The following is a 12,461-nucleotide window of genomic DNA, read 5'->3' as shown; positions in this document are numbered from 1 at the left end:
AGGTAATAAAACTAAGTATTACAAGCAATTCCAGCAGTGCCGGAACTAAAGAAACCTAGTTCCCTGAAGATTTGGATTTATTCGTTGATAAACTTTGATTTAAAATGTTTTCTGTAGTTAGGATGTGGTTAGGATCAGCCCTTCCGATCGCTTCTTTTTGTGCTGCCTTTCCTGTAGCTGAGACAGTCAAACGTCCTGCCTAACTGGCCAGGTTTCCTCATTAATGCTGAGGGAAGAAATAACCTTCAGACCTCTGTACCTCTGTCTCATTTGTATGGAATTGTGGGTTTAAGAGGTACTTGACAGAAAGCATGGTAACATGAGCCACATTTGCATCAGAAACCAGGCAAAAAGAAAAAGTGCAAAATAAATACAAATAAACCAAATAATCCTTCACCTTGCCCCAAAGTAGTAATAATATAGTAAAAAAAAGAACTGTGAATACTAAAAATAGATTTATTTTAAACTTTCTAAAGTTTGAAGTGTAATACAGGTTAGCTTCGATGTGCGTGGCTGTGCACAGAAGCAGTGGGGGTATGAGTGTGACATCCAATTTTTCTTATGTTATTTAGTAACTGACACACATGCTGTGTTCTCGCTGGTTGTTAACAGCATGTGAATTATGAGGCCAAAGAGGTCTTCCCCATGACAATGGCTAATGTTTGTAGAAATGCAAAGGTCATGATCATGGCTACTTTTTTTTAATGCCAACTGGATACCGATGACAATTACTGAACTAGACAGATCTTAAAGGGTCAGTTTATTGACTTACCTTCCATGCTTTGTGAGTGGCGATGGAGTCAATGCAACCATCTGACTTCTGTGCTGTGCCAGTTTTAGTGAATTTGGTCTTGGATAGTTTTCCTTCACAATTCTGTGAAAAATAGGAGCCCCTGGTTCACTAGCTTTATTTTTCTGTGGGGTGCTACTCTATTAGCAATATTATTACCATCTTTAAAAAAGAAAAGAAAATCAACTTCTTAAAACGCTTTTTGTGCTTTTGGGATGACTTTTGTTTCCTTCTACCCTGTAGCTTAAACTTAGTGGAGCAAAAAAATTGATGGTTTTCCAGACCATATGTGTGAATGGTGTCAGCAGTGTATTTTTGAAAGATAAACTTTTAAAATAAAATTTTAATAAAGACCCTTTGAGTTAAGCCTAGGCCGTTCAAACAAACCTCTTTACTTACCTTTGGCTGACAATATGTGAATGTATGTTTTGGTTTTTATTCAGGCATAGTGTGTTTGACAGAAGTTGCAGCTGTAGGAAGTGTGGCCATGGGTTGTAGGTTCTCTCTCCCAGCTCGAGTGTTCAGAATTGCATGTCCATGAACTTTGAATTTATTCTGAACCAATTTCTCTGTGGTTCAGTGATCTTAGGGCTGTTCATGGGTGTGTGTGCTGGAACAGGGTGGGATTTTGGAAGTCTGCACTTCACTGTGTTTTAGCCACCTCTTACAAAGGCTGAAAATTAGAAATGGAGAAGAGAAAGCCATTATTTGGTTCTTTGGAAACCATAGTTTCCAATTACTGCACTGGGTGATTTCTGGTGTAGTAAAATACTAGACTAGTATTCTGAGAGGAGTGCAGGTTACATGCACATTGGGAAGTTGAGTCACAGCTGGAGTGGATACAGCGCTAGGAAGTGTCTGTCTTTCTTAAGAGCCTGAGAAGACAAGGCATTAGATGACCTAAACTTTTTAACTTGAAGTTTTTGCTCTTGTGACTTCATTTTCCTCATTGCTGAAGCTACGTGTGGAGGCCATCATCAGTGTAGAGCTGGTTAGTTCTAGCCTGTCTGAATCTGTAGCCTTCTCGTGTGGGTAGGTAGAGAGACCTTGTTTTTATCAGCTGTCAGAACCATTGATTTATTACTAAAATGATGAACTTTGCTTTATGATGAGAATCTTTGTCTCAAAGAGAGTGGAAATTGTGCAGTAAAAGACTTTGTGTTTGGTAATAGCAAATTTGTATGAACTTTGTCTTAAGGAGTTGGTCTAAAGCCAGTTGTATCAATGCAATGTTGAGTGTAAGCTTAAAAGTTCTTGTCTGAATCCTCTTGGGAGCTGGGCGGAGTGGTGGCAAGATGAAGGTTAAAAGTCTTACCAAGATTAAAACTGGCAGTGAAAGAAGAGTGGCTTATAGAAAGAAATGAGGGGAAACAGCAAACACTTTTGGACAGAGATTTTCCTTTTTTTAAAAAAAAAAAAAAGTAACTGAAGATGAAACTGGTAATGTAACCTGCTGAGACTTGCAAGTAGTTTCTGTTACACAATTAGGTGTTCCAGTGCTTTATCAGGCTTCAGTCATTTGTGTGAAACTTGGGCTTGCGGAACAGCTGTTGCAGACTACTCTGTCCTCTTATTTCATTTGAAGTAGTTGGCAGTTTTTGGCATCAGGCGTACAGACAGAGCAATTGTTTTGTTTGCAGAAGGGAAATATTAGAAAAACATTGTTCTTGTGTGGGTTTTTTTAACATCCTTGCACTCTAATTACTTTGTGTTTGGCAGGAGTCGATTTAATCTTGAGTTTGCATCTTTGCTGTCCCTTCATAAGTCAGCCAAAGCTAGCCGAGTTAAAAGCCGAAACTTCTAGTTTATTCATGCTCAGAAACTTGCTAGTGCTGTGCTGCTAAAATTCAGCCTCCCCTGGGATTCTGATACGGCCCATGGCTGTACAGCCTTTAGTTGGACCCCAGTCCCTTAGAAGCCATCTGAAGGTCAGGCGCTGAAACTGAGGAGATTTGTAGGGCTTGCTTTGTTTGTGTGACTGTGTGACTTTACTGGTTGGATTTAGGCAACGTGCAGGGGAAAGCTACTTGACTTAGATGGTGAGGAAATGAAAATAATCATGGGGGAAGTAAACAAGGAGACTGAGGAAAATAGGGGTGCTTGGAGTGAAGGCTGTAGAATAAATTAGGAGATTGGACTGGCTGTACAAGAATCTGATGGTTTGGGAACTAAAGGGGAAGCACATCCTAGATTGGCTTGATGAGGAGGAGAGGTATGGAAATCAGAATAAGAAACAGAAGTAAAGGGGCCGTTGAAGGCGAAGCTGGGCAATGGCCCTGAGAATATGTTGGCAGGAGCCTCAGAGCTGCTGAGGTGAGGGAGAAAAGATGTGGTGAAACCAAGTGCTTCTGACAAATTCAGATACAAACATGGGATCTGGTTTGGTAAGGAGCCTTTGGATGATGAGGGACAGCTGCTGGGCTGGGACAAAACTCAGGACTGGGGTAAGGATCCTATGGGATGACTGAAAGGGGTGGAACTGGAGTTAAACAAACCAGTTGGGAGAGGAGGTAGGAGTGTTAGATCTGAATAATATGTTTCCGCAGCAGTTTGTCCATTGTAATGCCTAAAACAGAATCAAAAGGTGTTGTTTTTTTGGTTTGGGTTTTTTTTAACCTCAGAGTTCTTCTGCTGTCAGTAAATCTCTTAAATCTATTGACTGACAGTGTCTTGCCTCATTGCTGGTGGTCCGCATGGAGCACCATGACCCGAGGGGAGGAACTCCAAAGACCTTTGCCACTTCCATTTGCGAAGCAGACATGGGAGAAGTAAGCAGCACAGTGCTTTCACTGATCTGTAGGAATACTGATGGTGCTGCTTGACACTTGCTTGTCTTTGTGAACAGACCATCAACCAAGTCTCCCCTTCCTCCCCCTATCTGGGGCTTAAATATGCCCTCACGTACTCTGTGATCACTGCTGTGGCTAGGACATCAGCGAGTTTGGCTTAGTGGCTGGGTCAGGCTGCTGCTGGGATAGAAGCAGGTCATGGTCAGGGTCAGGAAAACCCAAGGTCAGAGACCAAAGAAGTACAAATGCATTAATTTTGAGGGCAAGGCAGGGGTGTGGGTGCCAGGCTGTGATGTGGAACATGGGAAGTGCCGGCACGCTGGAGTAAGCGTCAAAGCTTGTATGGGCTGAGGCAGAGGCTGGACTCAAACTTGGTACCAGAACACAGGAATGCTGGGAAAGGAACCCTGCGAAGCAGGATGGTTGGGAATGAGTCCCTGGGTGTCAGGAAATAGCGTCAGGGATTAAGGCTAGAAATTGCAGCATAACAGAAGGTTTCAGGAAAATCAGCAAGCTCCCAAAAAAACCTCTGTAAAGATGTACATGTTGCTTTTTGTTTGTATGCCTGAATTTGGGGCTGCTGTCTGGTCAGCCAGCAGAGTAGGGGACTCCTTCCAGTCATGCATAAAAAAGGTTGAAAGTTCCTGGCTGGTAGATGCACCTGCAGCTGCAGTTTAGCCGCGATGGAGTGAGTGTGGGATTTTGAATCTGGATTTACATGGAGCTTTGGCTCCAACAAGTCAAGCTACTTGCATTGTCATGTGTAAGGTGGAGACTCAGGAAGAACTAAGCTCAGAGGCTTGTATAAATAAATACTGATTTACAGTTTTTGAGCTGTGATGAATTCTGATAGAATATTCAGTGTTAATTTGTGGTGGGTGCATGGAAGGGGAGGAAGGAGGAACAGAAGTGACTCAACATTCCTTTAGACTGTCCTAATGTGTAACACAGGTCAGAGGATTTTCCCAGCAGTTTGCACACTAGACCTTGGGTCACAGGAGATGCATAATAATTTCATTTTATTTAATTTGTTTTTCCATTCCTTAAACTTAATTACTGTAACTGGGTGTTTGCCTTTAATTTTGAGATACATACGAGGTGCTTTCCTACAATTTCTTTCACAAGACTAGAGATGTTTCGGTGTATGGACTTTAAAATCTTGTGGGTTTAGGGTGAGATTACCTTAAAAATGTAATCTCTTGCTGGTATGTCAGGTTAAATCTGAGAAGCATTTCTGTGTTAAATACAGTAAAATTAATTGAGGGAATATTTTAAAATAAAACCCTCTCTCTCTTTCTCCCCCTCCCTCTCTCTCTTTCTCCCCCTCCCTCTCTCTCTTTCTCCCCCTCCCTCTCTCTCTTTCTCCCCCTCCCTCTCTCTCTTTCTCCCCCTCCCTCTCTCTCTTTCTCCCCCTCCCTCTCTCTCTTTCTCCCCCTCCCTCCCTCTCTTTCTCCCCCTCCCTCCCTCTCTTTCTCCCCCTCCCTCCCTCTCTTTCTCCCCCTCCCTCCCTCTCTTTCTCCCCCTCCCTCCCTCTCTTTCTCCCCCTCCCTCCCTCTCTTTCTCCCCCTCCCTCTCTCTCTTTCTCCCCCTCCCTCTCTCTCTTTCTCCCCCTCCCTCCCTCTCTTTCTCCCCCTCCCTCCCTCTCTTTCTCCCCCTCCCTCCCTCTCTTTCTCCCCCTCCCTCCCTCTCTTTCTCCCCCTCCCTCCCTCTCTTTCTCCCCCTCCCTCCCTCTCTTTCTCCCCCTCCCTCCCTCTCTTTCTCCCCCTCCCTCCCTCTCTTTCTCCCCCTCCCTCCCTCTCTTTCTCCCCCTCCCTCCCTCTCTTTCTCCCCCTCCCTCCCTCTCTTTCTCCCCCTCCCTCCCTCTCTTTCTCCCCCTCCCTCCCTCTCTTTCTCCCCCTCCCTCCCTCTCTTTCTCCCCCTCCCTCCCTCCCTTTCTCCCCCTCCCTCCCTCCCTTTCTCCCCCTCCCTCCCTCTCTTTCTCCCCCTCCCTCCCTCCCTTTCTCCCCCTCCCTCCCTCCCTTTCTCCCCCTCCCTCCCTCCCTTTCTCCCCCTCCCTCCCTCCCTTTCTCTCTCTCCCTCCCTCCCTTTCTCTCTCTCCCTCCCTCCCTTTCTCTCTCTCCCTCCCTCCCTTTCTCTCTCTCCCTCCCTCCCTTTCTCTCTCTTTCTCTCTCTCTCTCCCTCTCTTTCGTCCTGTCCTATCCTGTCCCCAACCCCACTCCCAGCACCCTAGGAGTAGCCTATCCATGTATAAAGCTTCATTCTTCTTTCAGCACTGGTATTCAGTCATATCCTTAATATAAAGTCGGCAAGCTATGAAGGGGCACATCAAAAATTACAATTTTTATTTATCTTTTTTCTACCTAGTGCGTTCATCCTGCCTGATTTTGGTGGGGTGGCGCAGAATGTTGCACAGGATGGGACGGGGAAGGGCAACAGGGCCAAGGGAAAATGCAGCACTTCATAAAATTTGCTTTTTCATTTTAAAGCTTGAATTTTTATTTCATGTTTTATATAACAGAGGATTTGGATTCTCCTTTACTTTTTCTGAACATTCCTCTATTTCCTAGGCTGTAGAAAAGTGCTGTTCATTAGGAAGCAGTCATAGGCAATGATAGCAAATTTTTGGGCCTCCACCCATGCTGCAGTATAAGGTTTGTAAAATTTACTGAAATATGTAACATTACTTAGGAGAGCTGCCAATCCACAAATTTCCACAGTACAAAGACATGTAGTTGGTGGGGCTGTTATTTGTTGTCTCTCCCTCCTCCCTCTCCCTCTCCCTCCCCCTCCCTTCTGCCCCCCGCCCCCCCCCCCCAGCTTTGGTTTACCAATAACTCTGATTCTCTTGAAAATTTTCTTCCTTCCCCACCCAACAACTGCTTTAGAGCTGACAAAAATAAGCCATTTCCTAACCTTATCCTCTACCTACAGAGGTCATAAAAATTGCTAATGCAAACGCTGTTGCCTTCTGTTGTGTGATTCTAATAGGAAATGGATCACTGCAATTTATGGGGTACTTACCCTTTTCGGTACATGATGAATGGCTCACTTCAAATGATGTTTCCTCATTGATTTCCTACTATTTATCACCAGAAATGACAGAGCAGGAAGAACAACATTTAAACATGAAGTTGATTTTGAAGATGACGTCTTTTCACTGCAGTGTGAATTCATGGCAGTATAGCATTTGCTGTAGTAGAGGACCAAATGACACGAAGTCAGTTCTTTAACTTTAAATTGCTCTTCAGATCAGGTATCTCTAAGCCCACTTTTTGTTACTCTGTATTAGCTTACTCCCATGTTCTCTGGTAGGGAGAGTGAGGGGATTACCCTGTGTAGGGTTTTCATCACACCTTGCCTATTTGTTGCCATGTTCTTGAAACAAGTACATGTGCTATTTATCTGTCGTTAGTCGCTTTGTCTATGTTGTCAAGTGTTTTGTGATGTTCACGTTTCATTTATGGAAAACTCGTATGTGCAAGGAAATGTTGTCTGATATTTAACAAGTGACTCTGAAATAATCGTATTTCTGTGGTGGTGTTTTACTTGGCTACATGACAGCAGATGGAGAATTAGAAGAATCCCTCTTAACCTGCTCAGTTTCTCTCTGGTTGGGCTGGACTGACTACAAAATGGAGACTGGCACTTTATTTTCTGCAGTGTCCATAGGGTCTTTTTCTCCCTGTGTTGCTATGTCAATTACTGGGCAAGACCGTATATAAGCAAGGTAGATCAGGGGCATATATAATGCATCAAAATATAGTTGTTTCTAAATCAAATGGAGGAGAAAATTGAGGCATTGCCTTGCAAAATGGGATGGCTTGCTTCAATTTAGAAGGTTGTTGCAGTTTTGCTGCTTAGAAGACTGGCTTAAATTTTGTTGACTTGACAGTCTTTGAATACTTCAAACAGTTATAGCTCTGCGATAAATAAAATTATTTCACCATCTTCAAATGCTATTGTTTAAACTTGTTTGCATTCTTCATTTTCACAGATCCAGTGTTAGCTAACTTGCAAGCAAAAATGAGGCTATGTAGGTTAGAAAAAAGTGTGGAGTTTCAGAAGTCACTTTGATAGCTACTACTGCAGTTAGGTTTACTTTTAAATGGATGCAAACTGATTTTTGAAAAAATGCACTAAGTGAAGCTGTTGAGGTGTAGTGTGCCTATTCCAGAGAACTTAAAATAATTTTAATTTTCACTTTGTAACAGCATAGCTGCCAATCATTTTATTCCATTATTTATCTGCTTCTTGAGATTTGTGATTATAACTTTGCTGTTTTCCCTCTTACTGTTAAGTGCTTACAGACTTTTTCAAACCTTTTTGAAACCTTACAGTTTCAAACCATGATACAAACGATGCAAGTGGGGAATAAAGCCTGCAGACTTTCAGAAGTCCAAAATCAGTCAAAGTCAAAAAACAAAAACCATTTTGCGTAAATCTGTAAACAATCTATCAAGCTGGATATGGAAGAAGGGAAAAAAATATTTTATATTGTCTACTTCCATTGCTAAACATTATAGAATTGGTCTTTAAATACCCCTAGTGTAAACATGCTGGATGTCTTCTGAAAAAAAGCAAATACCATCATACCTCTCTGGTCACGTTTGCTCTGAAATGGGCCTCATATAAAGCACATGTTCCTTCTAAGCGAAAAAGCACTTTTCTGTATAATCATAATTTCCAACTGTCCTTTCCAAAGTTAGTGTTATCAAGTGCTGCGTACTTAACTTCTGCTTTCTCCCATCCAGCTGCAGTTACTTTCAACAGAAGGACTCTGAGATTTGTGCGAGACACCTCATATAGAATAACAACAATATAAATAGTTACCAGCCTTGCAGAACACTAGATTTCTTTTTTTTTTTTTTTTTTTTAAATTTAATGCACTGGGGTAAATGTTGTCGTAGAAAGGGTTGCCTCAATTCCCATAGTGTTCAAGTGGAGCCACCACAGTTAGTGACTAATCTACGATCTTTTTGGAAAGGGCTGTTAATTGGGCGGACACTGAGTAATGGGTAATTGTGTGAAGAACAGTTGCAGCTTTATATCTGTGTAATGTTGGAACTCAACAGTTCCCACGAGTTTCAGCATTGAAAGCATACCTTCAAAACCCCAAAATATTATCCGACTTGTTAGAAGGCGAGGAATAAACAGTATCTATTTTTACTTTGGGTATGTATAAGGATATGGGTGGAGAAAGGGAAGGAAAAATATAGTTGGTTTTCTCTGTTGTACTTCATCTCCATGAAAAACAACCATAATTCATTTCAACATATCTGCTTTTCTTTGTAACTCAGTGTTTGGTGTACATGCTTGAGTGGCAGAGAACAAAATGTTCATGATGAGAACAGCATGCACTGAACGAGCACAAATCATTCAGACACCTCTTTAAATTTCAGATGTTAAATTTAAGTGACTTAAAATTGGGCTGAATAATATAAAAAGATACAGAAACTTTTTTTCTCTGAATCCAGCTTTTAGAATTTATGTTCTTACTGTACATCAAATAGCTGTTGATGGCAAGTCTCTGACTGGCCCAAATCTGAGCTTAATACTATTTGGGGACAAACTGTTCCCAGTCTTTGCTCTTCTAAACCAGCCTCATCTCTGACAATGGTAGAAACATCTGTGTTTAGAGTCTTGGCTTTTGCTCTTGCTGGTGGCATGGCTTGCATTGACAATCTCAGGTCTAGAGATCTTCGCATTCTGGTGCAGCTAGAGAAGAAGTCTGCATCTTGATAGGCGTAGCGCTGTGTTGGGCATGTTGTAAGGTCAGAACGATGCTGGTTTTGAATAGTGCATGTTGCTGGAAGACCTGTCAGTCAGGAAATTTCAAAACAAGTGCAATTGCAATAAAACTTTGACAGAATTTTAATACAGTTACAATTGCTGCATAAGTGTCCAAACCTATTTTGCTTGTATCTTTACCTCTTTAGTATCTGTATCACATTATTAATATGCAAACATAAGAACTGATTACAAAATATTTGATGTAAGTTCATGAAGTATTTCAGCGATGCTACCCAATTCTTTCATTACCTTAGCAGTAACATTTGACAGAGCTTCATGGAACTGTAGACCTCACTTTAAAATACCTACTGAATTATTAAAATTATGTAAGACTAGTAGCAGTGGAAAAATTCTTATGGGAGCTTTGGATATGATGGACCCTTTATTCAAATAATTTATACTAATCATCTTAAATTATAAATCAGTAGTTTGTAGAGAACTTTAAAAAACATTTGTATTGTTTTGCTGTTTGACTTTTAGAGGATAGATGAGAGACTTATAATTGTAAAGGAATCGTTTTCATTGTCAGTAATTTTACTAGTGAGGTTTTTTGTTTGGTTTGTTTAGGTGGGAGGTTTTTGGGTTTTTTTGTTTGCTTTGCTGGTGTTTTCTTTTTGTTGTTGTGGGGACGGGAATTAAATGGGTGATTTAACAGGGCCATGTTATCTTTAAATACCACTATACCTACTGGTCATGGTTGAAAGTCTTATGTTACTGTAGTCTAAAAAGCATTGGGTTTTTTCGTTGAAGCTGAACGTTTGAACAGAGGTTTCTGTTGTAAATAAGAATTGCTTGTTACTTTGAGTTCCAAAAAAGCAGATTTTATTTAATCCACGCTAGGTGTGTTCCACAGAGAAGAGCACTCCCCTGGGCTTCCTTTCGCAGGTGCCAAGTTCTGCATTGCCAGAAGGTGCAGCTGTGCCTAAGCAAAAAGTCAGAGGAACTGCGTTAGAGAGTGCTGCCCTCCAGTTTGTTCCTCAGTACCTAGCGCTGGTAAATAAATATTGAATGGAACTGCTACATGTACTGTTTTTTTATCTTTCTTTGTAGTTTTCTGCGGTATCTGAAGCAAGCGTTAGTTCTTTGTTGTTTAGTAACTTCCAGTTTCCCGATATTTTTTTGAGGAAAGTCAAAACTTCAGGCATGTAAATGAATTGGCAAAGTAGAAAAAGTTGCACACCCTGTAGTGAAATTTTTTTCATCGTTGTCACTCACCTCCAGGACAGAAATACTTGCTGTTCCCAAAAATGAAAGCTAACAAGTATCTGCATATTTAGCGCTCAGAGACATGACTTTTGTTTCTGTGCATCAGAACTGTAATCATACACTCTATAAAATTCTCTGCTTGGATAATATTCAGAACAGCTTCTTGTTCATCAGTGCAGCAATGGAAAGTCACCTCCTTTGCAGTAAGACAGGACACAATTTATAGTGTCCTCCAAAGAACTGACTGGTGAAAACCCCCTCAGGAGTGTCAGCGTGGAGAAGACATCAGGCAAAATATTCTTTTTCAGTACTCTAAAAGTTGTGCAGCTTTGGGCTGGAGGTTCTCTGCTGGTCTCAGCTTTCCCTTTAATGCTCTTCCAAAGATTGATGTACCACTAAATTAAGGGCCACCTATAGCTCCTGGTGTAAATAGGACTACACCTGCCTCTATCTGCTACTCAGACATCGGGAGGGGAAGAAGCACTCGATCTGGTTAAAGCTTGTCATGGTGCTGCAAATGATGACTGACTTATAGCCTTAAGGAAGCCAGAAAGTACTAGTAGAGGTTGTTAGTAAAGAGGGAAGGAAATTTTCTGTCCATAGGGGTTTTTTCCCTTACTGGAATCACTTCATTGCCCAACTGCCCTTTCTTTGGTCTCCCCTAGCCTGCTTTAATATATGAAGAATATACCTCCCTGTGTTATAGGGAGATACTCTGTTTGCACCTGACCAGGCTGGCTCTGCAGACAGTTGTACAGGTGTTGGGGTGGAGTTCTGTCAGAGCTCCTTACTTTGGCTGGTCTAAGCAGCAGCGGGGCAGCGCCGCAGTACGTTACTGCTGTTTTCCTGGACTGTGCCTTGTCGACAGCTCCAGGTGGTAGCAGCTATCGTTCATTCAGCACTCTGTCGTGGGGTATGGGCACATCTCATGCCATACCTAAATGCTTCTGCTGATTAAAAATGATTGTGCTATACCTTGGATGAGCTTGCACTGAGGAAGCTGAAGCCAATGTAGACTGGGATCACTGGCATTAACCGTCTTACGTATTTTCTAGCAGAAGGATCAGATTAGCAAATAATATTCTACTCACTGTGGAATACTTTTCTATCAGTCCTGGAGATGAATGATGCCAAATATATCCCTAGCATGGCCCTGAAATTATTCTCACATCAAATATAATGATATTTGTTTACAAGCCAAATGGGCCTCATCTTTCCAAAGAGATTCCTCATTTCTAGTGAAGAACATCTTGCGGCCAAACTCTGCTAGCTGATGACTGAGGACCCAAGAGGTACTTAACATGGAGGGGAAAATGTTTTGTACTTGTTGTTGAGACAATTATTGCCAGCAAAAAAAAATATCCACAGTTCTGTGTTCCATGAATTTGCTCTAAATGAATGTGCATATGCTAACAATCTTCGATTTAGTATATACAAGGGGAAACCATCAGAAACAAATATACTGCCTTCTTTTAAGTAGCAGTTCACTGTAAGGAATTTAATGTCCTGATACATCCTGCCATCAAACAGAAAAAAAAAAATTAACGTGGTATTTCTTAACGCATCTCTTCTGCGGTGCAGTGCAAAGGTACCCAAGCTTGACTGTTTAGAGAAAGGTTGACTTTGAAAGACACCAACCCAAGATAGCAAGAAGCTCCATGTGAGCTGTCCAGTCCACTCTTCAGAACGTGCTGCCTGCAGAGCTGCCTGCAGCTGTGGGTGGGCTCTTTCTGGTTCTCAAGCTGCCTCCTGCATCAGATATCTTTGCTCTGCATGTGCGGGGAAGATACAGCCTCGTTTAGGCTGTATGTCAGCTGTGTGCTATGTTAACAAAATAAACAGTTTCAATGGCACATCTTATCTTTGCACAAACTGCTGTAGGCCAC

General features: G+C 41.9%; 1 protein-coding gene across 10 annotated transcripts in view; it reads left to right on the top strand.

Annotated features, from left to right (window-relative positions):
• GREB1L (GREB1 like retinoic acid receptor coactivator) overlaps window positions 1–12,461 on the top strand; it is a 140,663-nt gene that overhangs the window by 29,315 nt on the left and 98,887 nt on the right. The window lies entirely within an intron of this gene.

This window comes from Phalacrocorax carbo, chromosome 2 (genome assembly GCF_963921805.1).
Source record: "Phalacrocorax carbo chromosome 2, bPhaCar2.1, whole genome shotgun sequence".
Classification (NCBI taxonomy): domain Eukaryota; kingdom Metazoa; phylum Chordata; class Aves; order Suliformes; family Phalacrocoracidae; genus Phalacrocorax; species Phalacrocorax carbo.
Note: the sequence above shows the minus strand (reverse complement) of the source record. Positions and strands in the feature narration are given on the sequence as shown.